This window comes from Oryctolagus cuniculus, chromosome 2 (genome assembly GCF_964237555.1).
Source record: "Oryctolagus cuniculus chromosome 2, mOryCun1.1, whole genome shotgun sequence".
Lineage (NCBI taxonomy): Eukaryota > Metazoa > Chordata > Mammalia > Lagomorpha > Leporidae > Oryctolagus > Oryctolagus cuniculus.
In genome coordinates, this window is record NC_091433.1 from 27,047,763 (window position 1) to 27,060,593 (window position 12,831).

Sequence of the window (12,831 nt, forward strand, 5' to 3'; positions counted from 1 at the left end):
CAAGAGTACTGAGGGTTGAGAATAAGCTTTCAAAGTCATAACAGTCCATGTATAAATGTCTGAGTGGGTGATTGGGGACTAAGAATGAGAATAGGGAAATAGAGCCAGAGAATGCATCTGGATGAATCTCTCAGGATGGGTTACCATAAAAAGATGATTGAATGCTTCCTTAAAGTTTATTAGAGGGTATCACTCCAATAGGTATATAATATGCATTTGGACACACCCTTCAGATATCAGTAAGAATATCCAGCCAATACTATGCTTATTAAAATGGATTCATGCATAAAGTGCTCATGATGGCAGAGAATGAGGCGAGGCACAAATTCAAAAACATGAAATTTCAGTTCACTAAAAAAGATACACAGATGGTAAGTAAGCATATATTCCACAGAATATGCACTCAAGGAAATGCAAATTAAAGCAACAATGAGATTCATGACTTATCTACTTATATGGCCATTGTCAGAACACCAAATGCTAACGAAAATATAGATTCTCATTGATTGTTGATGAGAATGGAAAATGATGAAGCCATTTTGGAAGTTTTTTTTGGTGCTTCTTACAAAGCAAATAAGCACTTACCACATGACTCAACAATTTGACTCCCTGAAATTTACCCAAACAAGCTTATGTTTACCTCAAAATATAGGTTTATAGCTGTTTTATTCATATTTTTTTTCAAATTTGGAAGCAACAAAAATGTCATTCAGGGGTTGAATGGAACAATATACTATAGGAATCAAGATAGTGGAACATTATTCAATGGAAACATGAAATTAGCTATCATGCCATAAAATAAGCATGGAGGAATATGAAATGCATATTATTAAGTAATATATAGCTATTACGTGTGACTTCCCTGGTAGGTAACACTGTGGACATAGTAAAAGCTCAAGAGCTGTTTGCAAGTGGTTGATGGAAGGAAAAGATGAAAAAGTGAAGCACAGAGAATTTTTAGGCTAGAGAAACTACTCTGTATGATACTATATTATGGATGTATGCTTTCATAATTTTGTGTAAACCTATATAATGTTCACCACCAATAGATGAAACTAGCATAAACTACGTACTATGGATGATGATGATGTTTCAATGGAGGTTCTTCAATTTTAACGAGTGTACAGTCTGGTGAAATGGCAATGTGTGTATAGGGGCAGGAAATCTTTGGGAAAGTTCTGTATCTTCTGATCAATTTTTCTGGAACTTAAAACTGTTCTGAAAATATGAAGTCTTAAAAAATAAAAACATGGGATTTCTCTCATTGATGTTAATCTGGCAATATTTACTACAGAGTAGACTATGTAGCAATACCAGAGGTCAACCTTGAGCCAAGGTATAATAAAGACTTGATGTCAGGGAACATGGTATTAGAATCTATACTTTTCATTATAGAGAGGGAAACAATTGCTCTCTTCAAAGTTAAATCCATAGTCAGTGTATAACTGTAATTTCTACAATTATCTCCATTAGTTGCAGAATGTCCATTGCAAATTATGTACAGGGTATTGCCTCTGAACTCAAGTTCTTCACACATCCTACAAAATGAAGTACATTCCAACAAACTAGTAACACACCATTGGTTTCACCAAGAATTAGATGATCCTGTAAAATAGTTGAATGGTTTACTGAAGATTCTATCGTGGGAAGTATCATTTTGTGAGGTTAAAGGAAATTTCTACTGTAGGTGATACTTACCTGTAACCAGTGGCTAATATATGTGATTTTGTCCCCACAACCAGTCAGGAAGAGGTAAAACCATGCGACATCCTTTTCATAATTGCATGTAATAATTAGAAAGGAGATTTTTACTTTCCTTTCCAACGATCCTGATTTCAATGTTTTTGGAAGTATTAGAGTTGAAAAGAGGAATGCTTTCATCAAAAATTAGACCAAGAGTTTCATAAATATGGAAAATAATAATATGCCTAGTCATTTTCCTCTTTTTTTAAAATTATTTATTTGAAAGACAGATTGAGAGGGGGGGGACACAGGGAGAGGTAGAGAATCATTAGCAGGAAGCTGAATTAGAAGCAGAGCAGACAGGACTGGAATCAGAACTCCAATATGGAGACATCTTAACTCACTGAACCACAACCCTGGCCCCTTGGTGTCTTAATGGAAATAAACAAACTAGGAGATGCTGTACCTGCTGGTGTGGTTTGTTTTAATGAACAACGAAAAGTTCATTGTGGGTACTTATTGGTAACAAAGAAGACTATATGTACCCCAAGGAATTCTTGGATCTGTTTGGTCCCTTCTGTACAGTAGCCTTTCTCCATAGAATACTGCTTCAACCTATTCATCATAAAACTAGGGATTCAGATCCTGGAAGAATAAAGTATTAACCTCATCATAAAAACCTCCATCTAATGGAGCCTAGGAAAGCATGTAAGAGGAAGATGTACTGAGTCTTAAAATAAGAAAGCTATCCTTATCTATGTAGACTCTCTGCTCAGTGATAAAATGATAATTATAGCAGCTATACTTCACAGTCTGTATTTTCATAGCCATGCCACGGTTGGCCCACAGGTGATTTCAGGAAGATGCATCCCCAGGGTTTTAGAACATGGAAGAGAGAGGCAGCTATCAAGAGGTCATATCTTCTGTGTGTGCCATTTGTCACCTGCTGGAATTCTTTGTCGTAAGACAATACACTTTTACAAGTAAGATACTTACCACAAACTACTATAGTAGATAATGTCTAAAAAGTGAATGGTTCAACAAAAGAAGATGAAAATTTAAATAAAAGAAAGATCTGGAAAACGTTAAGTAAACTAGTGTATTATGAAGTGCCAAATTGAATATGAGATTTTGTTATTCTGTTCTTCTGTTCTTGGTAATATTATGCAAGTACTATACCATCTTAATGCACTGCAAAATAAATCTCCCTATTTATGTGTTGCATTAGGATTCCACTGTACTTGTGGAAATAAAAGTGATTCCTGAGCATCCCAATAACTAATTGACCTGTGACCTAACATTAATAAAAAGGACAACCGTTATTCAAAGAGGTAAAGAACAATTAGAGCTTTTATAAGCTACACATATTATTTAAGTCAGTTAAACTGCTAAAGGGAATAATTCAGTATTCTCTGAGGGGAAACCTAAAATTGAATTCTTGAGTTTTACTTTTGCACTATATTTTACAAGAACCATAATGCTAGGTTAATGTTCTTTAAATCATGTAAATCTTAAAGGCATCATTAAAATTCTCATTTTTAACAGAAGTATTCAGCACATAAATACGAAGTGACAGAAACTATGCTGGATCCAAATTATGATTTTTCATATATACCAGGAATACATTTATAGATCAATGTCTTTTAGGAATCAATGTAGTTGAAAGCTACATATTATTTTTCGGCCTGACAAAGGGTTTTTCTTCCAGGTTTCATTGGTAGAAACCATACCCATAGCATATGGGTTGCACAGCCATGGTATCACCTTGTCTGAAGGGAGTTTCAGACTAAGAATCAGACCCTCTAACTTCTCCTTCTCTTTTACATACAGGTACTTATAACTGTGGATTCAACTAACTGTGATTCAAATATATTTTAAAAACATTGTATCTGTAGTGAAAATTGTGGGGAGCAACTGAGACTAGGCTAAATTACTGGAACTAAGACTAACACTATGCATCTGATCTCCCACAATATGGTGCTGAGAGAGAGCAAACAACTTCTATGCAGCTGCCTCACCAATTAGATTGATAAGCTGCAGGAGCTGATCCTGCTCCTGATTAGAGGAGAGCAGTGTGCTCAGCGTGTGGGCAGCAGAGCATGGATTGGTGGAAGAGGACTATAAAGGAGGAGAGAGACAATATGCACTGGGGAACATCTGAGGAACATCTGAGCAACCCCTGAGAGAACCAGCCGGCGGTGTGCCGTCCTCCATGGAAGCGGGGAAAGCGGCAGGGGTGCCACCCCTCCACGGAGGCAGGGGGGCGGCAGCAAACCCAGGACGGCGTCATTCCTCCGTGAGCGAGGGAACGACAGCAAACCCGGGAAGAGCCGGGCAGAGAGAACAGCGCAGAGTCCAGTGTCGTTCCACAAATAGGGGAGCGACATAATGGTGCCGTGACTCGGATATGAAACCTAGGAGGTAAAAAGCGGGAAAATACAGGAGAGAGACTAGGAAGAACCTAGGGAAAAGCCGACGGAAAAGGTGCCGGGAGAAGTTAGCTAAAGCCTAGGCATAGACTTGGATACGGACTGCAGGGAGAAGCTAGGAGAAATCTAAGATTAAAAGCGAAAGTGAAAGATATGGACTGTGGGAAGAAGCTAGGAGAAATGAGAAATATTGCTGGAAGAAAGCTAGGAAAATACTGGGGAGAGAAAAATATAAGCTAGGGAAAGTGAAGCCGCGGGGGTAGGCTGAAGTGGAGACGTAAGCTAGGTTGGGATTCGTCAGATTAGCCCGGGAACAAAGACCGAAGCTAAACTATAAACGTGAGCTAGGCGGTGATTCGCGGAAGCCGCCGAGCGCAGAGAGAGCGCGCGGGGTGCGAGCAGATAAAAGCACGGGGCTAGCACGGAGGCCATGGGGCAGGCATGAAAGGCGCGTAGACCGCAGAGCATGCGGAGCCGGGAAGCTGCGCAGATAAGAGAAGCGCGGGGCTAGTGTGGAGGCCGTGGAGAGCGCAGAATGCGCACGGAGCCGGGAAGCCATGCAGATAGGAGGAATAAGAATGCTGGGAGATAGAAGTAAAATAAGAGGCATAGGAATGCCCAGAGATAGAGAGAAATAGAGAAAAATAAAAAAGGCCTCTCCACAACACGGCAATGAGAGGGCTCGGATTCGGTCTGCCTGATTAGTAAGGCGATAAGCACCTGCGGGCAGCTCGAGCAGAGTATGTGCTGCGGGTCACCGAAGACAGGCAAGTATCAATGCCAATAAAAGCCTCCCCACAATATGGCAATGAGAAGGCTCGGATTCGGTTTGCCTGATTAGTAAGGTGGTAAGCACCTGTGGGTAGCTCAAGCAGAGCAAAGCATGTGCCGCAGGGTACCGAACACAGGCACGCATCAGCGCCTAAAAACCTCCCCACAACATGGCAAAGAGAGGACTCGGATTCGGTCTGCCTGATTGGTAGGGCTATAAGCACCTGTGGGCAACTCTAGAAGCAGAGTGTGCGCCGCGGGGCACCGAAGACAGGCGCGTATCAACGCCAAAGAATAAAAAGAAAGGGGGAACTATGGGGAGCAACTGAGACTAGACTAAATTACTGGAACTAAGACTAATTCTATGCATATGATCTCCCACAATATGGCGCTGAGAGACAGCAAACAACTTCTACACAGCTGCCTCACCAGTTCAACTGAGGAGCTGCAGGAGCTGATCCTTCTCCTGATTGGAGGAGAGCAGTGTGCTCGGCGTGTGGGCAGCAGAGCATGGATTGGTGGAAGAGGACTATAAAGGAGGGGAAAATCAACATGCACTGGGGAACATCTAAGGAACATCTGAGCAAGCCCTGAGAGAGCCGGCCAGTGGTGTGCCGCTCCTCTGCGGAAGCGGGGAAAGCAGCGGGGGTGCCACCCCTCCGCGGAGGCAGGGGGCCAGCAGCTAACCCGGGAAGTGCCAGGGAAAGAGAACAGCGCAGGGTCCAGTGTCGTTCCTCCGCAAATGGGGGAGCTTTATATATATATATATACATACATATATATATATATATATAAATAAATAAAGATGTCATTTGTGAAACCCATATCTCATGTCAGAGTACCTGGATTCAAGTCCTAGGCATAGAAAAAAAAAAAAAAAAAAGCATGGTGTAAACCTAATAAACATTTGGCCCACTTACAACAGTGTTTGATTCTACAAGGTAAGAATTACATATTATATATTCCAAAGATATCCATTTATTAGTTCTAGTATTGAAACCATTACAATTTGCAGTATAAATACATATTTTCTGAATAAAATTTTGCTAGAATAACCAACATATTTTTACCTACATTTAGAAAGAGTCATCAGATAATTCAAATTACATGAACACCCATGCCACAAGAATTATTGTGTATTATTAAAATGTTTGTCTCACCTCTCAGTCACACAGTTTTATGCATAGATACTAAGGAAAAATTTAAAAAATATATAATTAAGAATTTAATACTTGGTATTAAAGTTTTGGTGTTTTGATGTTGTAATATCTTCTTCATGAGTATGACTCCTAGAATCACAATGAGTATTCTTTAGGAGGCCTCAAGAAGATTCTCACTGGCTACAGTTTATAAGAAGGATGAGCATCTACCAATTCTTTCTTTACACCTAAAAGTGGCAACTACAATTCTTGATGCATATAGCTCTTCCTCTCTCCATGTCTAACTAAATCATTGATTCCCAGAAATTTTGACATCTCCAGAACATTAAAAAATATATTATTATGGGAAGCAAATTTCTATTTATTTCTACGCAAATAATACTACTTGGTATTTCATAAATATGAAACCCATTATGTCAACACTGGGCATATCACCATTATTAGGTATTTAGCATGATCAAGAGAGCATGATGTTTCTATAAACTATAAAATTGTTTTTTGAAATGCCCTGTCACATCTTGGAGTTCTTAAACTCTTTATACTCAAGATGAAATTCATCAATGTCAGAGGGAGATGTATCCAAATAGAAAATATAAGAAAAAATAATTCAAGCATAGAACTTTTTTATTCGTAGAACTCAATGTTCGACTGAATAACTTGGTTATGGAAGAAGTAGATTTGCCTCTCCGAGAGCAGTGGCAACTAGGCAAGTCCCTTCTTTTTATCCAGAATGACTTGCTGTCAACTTCAGTCTCTAGAAAGGGTTTCCATTTCATCTTGTATTTGTCCTGACTGCCTAATTGATATTTGAGTGTTAAATATTCTCAGTAATAATTACTTTCATATTATGGAACAGAAACTGTTCTCAAATTGGCTTAAACAAAATAAAAATCAGTTGATGGTTTCTGATAGATGAAATCCAGTAGGAGTATAAAGGGATCTTCAAAGAATTTCTGGAAAATACATTATGAATGAACCATGTATAGATTTCAAAAAATTTACCAAAATAAACTACTTTTAATTATATTTTCCAAAAATTTCTTGAAGTCACCTGGCACATGAGTTTCAGTCAAGATAGAATCTGGGGGCTTAGAGACAAAAATCACCAAATCTCATAACAGACATTTGTGTTGGTTTCTTAATGATGTAGTTTGTCTTTTGTGCCAGCTTGCATATGCCTGCTGGTGGTTCCAGTGCTTCATATGTTCCAAGCAAACTATCATAAGGAAATAAGGAAACTGTTGTCTTTCTTGGTTTCTATAGCAACATTTCCCCAGAGGCTCCTGCTCCACTCACCTATGTCACCTACTTACCGAGGATGTGAGTTCCAGGATCTGGAAGTTTTGTAGCATGCACTAAGTCATACATTCCTCTTTGGAACTTGAACTTGCTGTCAATCATACCAGGACTATACAAAAAAAGTTAAGGGAGAAGTAGTCAGCAAAAAATGGTATTAGACTATCCCAAACAAATGTTAAAACATACTAATGTGACCACAATATTTGGAAAAGTTCTGAAGGGGAGCTAGTTTACAAAATTTGTGACTAAAAGATCTAAAAATATGATTCTTACCATACTGTACGACCAATTTATAGATATAAGATTTTGGTAGTAACATAGATACTTGATATAAATCTGCGGAAGAGAGAATTCATGCTGTAGATACGTAGCTTATAACTACTAATCAGTAATAGAGAATTTAATAATACCAATATAGCAGGAAGTGACAGACCAGCAACTTCCAAGAAAACAGAAGCTTCCCAGGGATACATGAAGAAACCATTTAAATCAATGGAGCATTTTGTCCTCCTCTCTCCCACCAGAGTACTTTTCTCATGACTGGAAAGACAAGGTCTTTTCTTTGTTGTTTTATTTTACATTCTCATTATTTCAGAAGTCTTCATCTTGGATGTAGACATTCCCATGAAGCTATGGAAAGCAATATTACTTCTTTTTTTTTTTTTTTTTTTTTTTTTTTTTTTTTTTTGACAAGCAGAGTTAGACAGTGAGAGAGAGAGACAGAGATAAAGGTCTTCCTTCTGTTGGTTCACCCCCCCCAAAATGGCCGCTACGGCCGGCACGCTGCAGAAATCCGAAGCCAGGAGCCAGGTGCTTCCTCCTGGTCTCCCATGCGGGTGCAGGGCCCAAGCACTTGGGCCATCCTCCACTGCCCTACAGGGCCACAGCAGAGAGCTGGACTGGAAGAGGAGCAAACGGGACAGAATCTGGCGCCCTGACGGGGACTAGAACCTCGGGTTGCCGGCGCCGCAGGTGGAGGATTAGCCTAGTGAGCCGTGGTGCCAGCCAGAAATATTACTTCTATAAGCTAATAAAAAAGCAAATAAAAACACATAACATGTCAGATAATTTGAACCAAATATGAGAACTGTGTCTACAAACATACTCATAGTTCACAACTCAGATTTTATATACTTAAAATTTTTCCATCAGTCTTTTAAGTAAAAATAGAATTTATAAGATATGCTAAATGAAATTAGGGGTGATTATATTCAGGAGAAGTGAAAAGTATGCCTAGTATCATTCCTATCAATACAATTTTTCAAAATAAGTTATCTGAAAGCCTACCAGCTTGCATTAAACTCACCATTTCCTTTCCTAGCAATGTAATGCACACAAGTAACTTCACCACTTTGAGCCTTTTTTCCCTCTTCTTTAAAATTTGCATTATAAAAAATTCCTATTTTATAGATTGTTGAAAACACTGAATAAGTTGATACATGCATAGAACTTCCTATAGTGGGCTTCATGCAAACATAACTACCAGTTTCTCTCAATTCAATAATAAAATTAGAGGTGCGGTTTATCATTACCTCCCTCTATGAAATCCAGTGAACACAAAATAATAATCTGAGAGGCTCTTCAGCTTTCAGACCTGTTAACATCCTTCATACCCAATCCAGTGAACACAGAGGCCTTTTTATATGCTTCATGAAGTCTATAAATTTCTCTAAATTTCAAGTAACACTTTGTGTGTAATGACCAATACACATGCATACAGAAAATTGCACAACCTCAAATAATCCATATGCAATGATTTACATTCTTAACCATGCCATTGGCAAAGAATGTGTAATTATAGCAGCAGTGATATGTTATATTGATTACAAGAAAGGGAGTTTTCTTAGCAATTTTTTTTCTGGGTAAATCCCTTAACTTCATTTAACATTTATAAAATGAAAGTCATCATATGTATGTTAAAGGTTTTTAAAAATTTCTATTTCCATCATACAATAAAATAAATAGTAAATCTAAGGAAGTGTCTTAATTATTTTCTGAAGGTAACCTAGGTATTTCTGGAACATACTTTAGTATTTTCAGGCCAATACATTTATATGCAGCAGTAATTCATTGCCTATGCCTTAAGTAAGCCAATATATTTTCAAAATCTGCTAAATCTTTTTTGTTCTTTTGGCTCAATATTGACTTTTTTTACTGATATGGCTTACTTTAAAAAATTTGTATTATCAGCTTAATATGTTGCTTAGAGTATATGATAAAGAATATGAATGAAGGACTATCACATTTACAGAGTGTTATTCTAGATACACTGTGTGCATTTATTTTTAACCTTCTTATGTCTTTAATGGTAAAGATAAAACAAAATACATATATTGACTTCACATATATGCTAACAAATTGGTTTGATTATTTTAATATTGGTTGACTTGACCCAACGTCTACTCATTAAACATTTCAAAACTCCAGCACAGTCATCCTGATATTGAACTTTCATGGTACGCTATGGTTTCTCATTAAAATGTAAGGCCCTATAGTTGTGTGTTTTAGTGTGTTTATTCATTTGTTTTTTGTTCCACGATATCTTACCTGACATTTTCTGAAACTATCTGCTCATCAGACCTTTGCAATACATTCTAATTCTTATTAAAAAGACAGGAAGAGAATAGTCTCTTTCAAATTGTGTAGTAATTTATATCAGTCACTATGCATATTCTAGAGAATGTCATGTTTCTTTTAACAAAAGAAAAGTAGGAGAATTTTATGAAAGGTAATGAGGACTGAGGGTACTGTGTAGGATAGAGAGAAAACGTAGGGGAATGTGGTCAGTTTCTATTTTATGTGTATGTTTCCAACCCTATAAAGAGAAATTCTACTGATATTGAAATAACAGCTATCAGTGAATGGAAGTAATTTCTATGCTTAAAGATATCAACGGAACAAAGAATATGGTAAATAAGTACTAAATAAGAAACACTTGTAGTAGAAAAACAAATAATATATATCTAAAATAATAAAGCAATGCAAGGGGTTATCTGAATCTATTTATCAGCAGCACCACCATAAGTGGTTTTGTAGCACTTTTTAGCAGTAAATAAGTTAGTCAAGTTTAATAAAAAAAAAATCAGTACATATACCAGATCAGGAGGCTATCTCACTAAAAACTGAGAGCCTGTCTGTATTCAGACTGGAATTTCTATGGATATGGGTATGGGTCACCCTTCTCTCTCAACACCTTCCTGGGCTTTTCCTGAGTGGAAGGCTTCTTGAGGGTAAATTCCTCCCAGAACTTCATAACAGACCCAATTTCTCCTCCACCCACCTGGGTACAAGGCAGGGAAGAATCCACTAAGCTGACTAGGAGAGGGCCATCTAACAAGGTTATCGAACAAGGCACGACTTTTGATGTGTGAAGGCTGGGATGCCTCCAGGGCTTGCTCCTACAGTCCCAACAGCCTTCACTAGGTGAGGGTTGTGTTCTCTTTTCTCCCAAAGGAGGGAGCCCTGTTCTGGCTTACTCCTGAGAGACTGACAAGGGAGCTTCTTCATATCGCTATACTTAGGGATTCAGAAATTATTAGTCTGAGAAATGCCCAGAGCTTTTTTTAGGTTGTTGGAGTAGAAATGTTTTTGTGTGCCTGTAACTTCTCTGGGGGTGAAGACAAGTTCTAGATAATTAATTTCCTGGCAGACAGCTTGTGCTTTTACTCTGATACTGAGTAACCACATATGGCTAGGAAGTTAAGGCTGTTGGTTAAGTCCCCAAGACAGTCTTTGGTGGGGAAACAGATGACCAAACTATTTATGTACTGGATTACCTTCCCACCTCTCCAGAGATAGGTCTTGTTAAGTTCTTCATGAGGGCCTACCCCAATAGGTGCAGGACTGCCTGCAAATCCTGTGACAGCACTGCCCAGAGTAGCTGTTACTTTACCCCCCTATTTGCAAACCCATGCAAAAGCAAATCTGAATTGATGAAAAAGGGTTTTAGACCTAATAATAATTGAGAGGGCTTTAATGCCTGGTATGTGTTAAACCAAGACCTATTTATCTGGCAGATGTCAACCTGCATAGCAAAGCCACCCCGCATTGACTCCCCCTGCCTGACTGGACTGGTAGGACAGATGACCCTTAATAAGAGGCTAGCAGTTTTGGCAGCTACCATAGCTAAAAGAAAATTCATGGCACCACCTGCTATGTTAACAATGAAAGGGAAGCAGGGAGGAAGAGAGGGAAGTATCATTTTGTTCTTAGTATCTATGAACTACATTGAATCCGTTCTCTTTGTATTAATATCACCTTAACATGAGAATTGTATTGTGGTAATTATCATGCATTTGTTGTGACCCTGAGCATCTAATGCATTAATAAATTCCTTTAAAATACAAACAAAAAATAACCCCGGGTTTTGTCCCCTTAAGAGCAATGTTCTGCTTGGAAGCCAAATAGACTAAAGTGCTTATTTTGCTTATGGCCACATGGTCTACAGTTTTGACATAGGAGTCCTTAGATCCTCAAATCATTCCCAATTCCACTTGCCTGGCTTTTGGCAGAGCAGGCATGGCTCCTGTAGAGTCCAGATTTTGTTCCAATAGCTGTTTGCCCAGTACCCTGGCTTTTTGAACCAATAACAGGTGTTATTTGGGGGTGAACTGGCCTTGTTGGTCCTTTTGACAGCAGATCACCATATAAACTAGGTGTTAGCTAGGCTTCCGCCTATCCTTGCATTTCTCCTTTTGCCTAGCATATCCCTCTTCCTCTTTGTATCTGCTAAAACAGACAGTAGGAGCAGCCTTCAGAATGCTAACCAAGGAGGGTGTTCAGTTCCATCTGTAGTTTTGAGGCTTTTTTTGAGCGTTGATCTTTGCCAGAAATATAAAGTCATGGGCATGTTCTGACATTATTTGTCATTCTGTGTGAGATAAGACAGTGCCTATAAGAACCATGCCCTTCCAAGTATGATCAAATGTAGTGATCACTTTTTTTAATATTAAACAGAACACACTTTATGCATTCCATAGGTACAGTCCCAAGAGGACAATCACACTCCCCTCACTCCCCTGCTAACCTCTCCCAACCCGTCTTCCTCACTTCCCTCCCTTGTCCATTTTTGCAAAGCCATAATTTTAATACAGTATATTAACAGACTTAATTTGCCACTTACCATAATATTCAAGAAGTAAAAATTAGGAAGACCATAGTTCTACATGAGTATAAACTAGGGCTAAAAATGACATTCATATCCAAAAGAGATCATTTCATTCTTATACATTTTTTGATATTCTGTATTAACTGCTACATATCAGAGAACATATGATATATGTCTTTTTGGAATTGGTTTATTTCACTAAGCATAATGGTTTCAAGTTGCATCCATTTGCTGTAAAAGATAGGACTTAATACTTTTTAATGACTGAGTAGCATTCTGTAATGTGTGTGTGTAATTATATATTCCACATGTTCTTTGTCCAGTCATAGTGATTACCTTATATAATATATCTATAAATTTTGGAGATCATCAGTATATGTCC